The following is a 3332-nucleotide window of genomic DNA, read 5'->3' as shown; positions in this document are numbered from 1 at the left end:
ATATATCATATATCATATATATGATGTAATAGGGTTCTCTTCCTGAATTAGGACCATATACAGTGACCTCCCTTTAATTAAAATAGTAGTGTTCCTCAAGTTATATTATTATATACTTTAATTATTGAAGGGACTATATTATACATGCAGTACCAGAACCAAGCTCATCAAATAAATACAGCACCAAAATGGAGTTCAATACATCAATACAGAGCCAGAAATAAGCTCCATACAGAAATAAAGGAATAAAAGTTGCGTGCAACACATAAGTATAGGTTTATACAAAAAACTGTCCATACAGAAATACAGCACTAGAATCAAGACAGATACAGAAAAACAGCTACAGAACTGAGCTCCATATAGAAATACAGCACCTGAACCAAACTCAATACATAAATACAGCACCAAAACTGGACTCTGTATATAATACAGCACCTGAATCAAGCTCCAAATAGAAATATAGCACTAGAATTGAGTTCCATGCAGGAATACAGCACCAGAATCAAGCTCTATTCAGAGGTATGGTACCAGAACCAGGGTCCCAAGTACATACATGTATTTTTTCCCTAGTGTTTATACATTTACAGAGCCCCACTAAGTACACCCTATATTGATACATATAGTTCCAGTTCTGTGCCCCTTCAATAAAATAATATTATAAACAAAAATATAAAATAGTCTTATTAATAAATATCATGGTCCCTTAAAAAAAATATATATATTCAGTGCCCTCACAATTAATGCATATTTACTGTCCCCCTGTAATTAATGTATTCTGTTCCTCTTGTCATAAATTAAAAAATACTGTCCCAATGCAATAAAATTACATGTGCCGTGATCCCTGTGATCCTCCTCCTCTTGCTGCTGTCAAATCAAGCAGAGCGATGACATAATTTCACTGTTGGGTCACATAGAGGGCGCCACACAGGAATTTATAACAGGAGTCCTGTTTGGTGCTCTCATTATCAATAGCATTTTCATCTTAAAGACACGGTTGCTATTGATTTATCATTAATGATTCGTGTTGATAGTGGAAAAAAGTTTGAGCAACTGCTATCTTTTTTTCCCTCCAGACGTCTAAAACATTGGGCCTCATGTTGTGCGATATTACTGTTTTTGGTTTTAGATGATGTCTTGCTTGTTTATATGTTTAATATTTGATATATGTTTTTTTTTTGCAAAAAAAGCAAATAAAAAGATTATGTTTTAAGTCATTCATGCTCTAGCAAAATACTTTCCTTTGCCTTTAAATGGTGTAAGGCATCTCCCCCAAGTGTTATAATACGGCATTTTGTAGAGAAATGCATTGTGATTTCCATCAAACCTTTAATATTTTTGTTCATTAGGTTGTTTCCAAAAAAGCACTATCCTCTCCTTTAGATGAAATATTTCATGCACTCCCTCAGCACTTAAATGACATCACCAGCTCTCAGGACTTAATGTGTACACCACTGTATCTTAGAAAATTGCATGGTGTTATATTCTGTGATAAAAGAAATCATACAATGAAAGCTGGAAAAACTTTTTTGTGTATGGTACCTACAACATGAACATATTATTATTTGGCAGTCGTCATTATTATTAAGTTTAACTAATATAGAAATTCTTTAAAGTGCTTTATGATACTCCATTTATAATTGAAGCTAAGTTGAGTGATTGGCCGCTGTACTTGGGTGTTGTGGATAAGAATGTTATCATGCATTGGGGCAGATGTATTATCGTATCTGCACCATAAAAGTGTCGGGAACTCAATTTTTTAATGGCGCATGATTGTTGCAGATCATTTATAATGAGCTGGTGCCAGAAAGAATAGTTGTTTCTGACTATCCTGACTCGTCCGTCTTTTTTTGGCGCAAGTAGGCGTGGCCTATATTTTCCACATCATCCGCCACATTTATGTGGATTTTGTCGGTATTTTTAGGGGCAAATTTTGGCGCACAACAGACCAGGAAAAAAATGGTCTGAAATCAAAAGTAAAAAAAGGCACAGTCCATGTAAGATTTTGGCGCACATATCATTTGTATTGGCATTTTTATTGCGCCTGACTTATTAGTTCCGCCTGTGCATTAATTACTTACAGCTGTGCGCTACTTCAATACATCAGGCTATGCTTTCCGTAGTCTGATTTCAGATGCGACTGTCAAGGTTGCGAGAGAATTAATAAATCCTCCCCTGTTTTAGACAATAGAGTTGTCTTAATGGCAGTTAATAAATGATCAGATGCTAAATTCCCTGTAAAAACTATGAAAAAAGTGAAATTCTTTTTTCAAAATGAGAAAAAAATATTTTGTACAGGAGGTTTTAATTTTTTTAAATGTATGAAAACATAAAACCTATACAAATTTAGTATCCACGTGATCGTACCGACCCAAAGAATAAAGTAGACATGTCATTTGGGACGCAGAGTGAAAGCTGTAAAATCCAAGCCCAAGCCCAAATCCAAGCCGACAAACGTCGATAATATGGATAATATGGTTTTTCATAAGAAGGGAGCATTAAACATGGCCATACTCACGCATAGTCAGCACTGGTGTTCTGTACTTCATCTTAGTCCCCACTTAGCCGGCTTTTGGAGGGGGGTGAACTGGGCATTTGCCCAGGCCCCCTGTCCTACAGGGGCCCCCTGCATGTGGACATTTGTAGACAGAGAATGTATTGTTCTTTTAATACCCCTTTGTTGAATTCCTGGGTGAAAATTCTTATTATCTATCTCTTGTCTATATATCTATCATCTATCTGTATAGTTATCTATCTCCTATAAATTGTCTATTTCATGTCTACATATCTGTCTATCTAACCATTTATCTTTCTAGAGACAAAGGAAAAAAAGGCAGCACACCAGATTGTAGTGAAAAATACCTTTGTGGATTTATTCCATCTGAAAGGGCTCTTTCACATGGAATAAATCCACAAAGGTATTTTTCTCTGCAATCTCGTGTGTTGCCTTTTTTTCCTTTGTCTCTATAACTGAAGGACCTGATGCCCGGCCCTCTTAGGCATGCACCCGTTTTTTATTTTAGTTTATCCATTGTCTGTTTTGATAGTGCTGCTTGGATCTTTTCTTACTGCATTTATCTTTCTAGATATCTACCTATCTGTCTCCTATTTGGTATCTATCTATCAATCGTCTATTTCTCTACTACTGTATCTATATCTATCTATCTATCTATCTAGGTTCAGTGAAGAGGCAGCACTCCTTGTAGTAGTGAAAGGGGTGAAGCTTTATTCCATAAAAAGCGACGTTTCGGTGTACTGTTACACCTTTATCAAGCATAGTGTGAGTAACAAACAGCCAACTATTTAAGGACCAACAGATCTGCTGATTGGTCAAT

Source organism: Engystomops pustulosus, chromosome 4, assembly GCF_040894005.1.
Source record: "Engystomops pustulosus chromosome 4, aEngPut4.maternal, whole genome shotgun sequence".
Classification (NCBI taxonomy): Eukaryota; Metazoa; Chordata; class Amphibia; order Anura; family Leptodactylidae; genus Engystomops; species Engystomops pustulosus.
Note: the sequence above shows the minus strand (reverse complement) of the source record.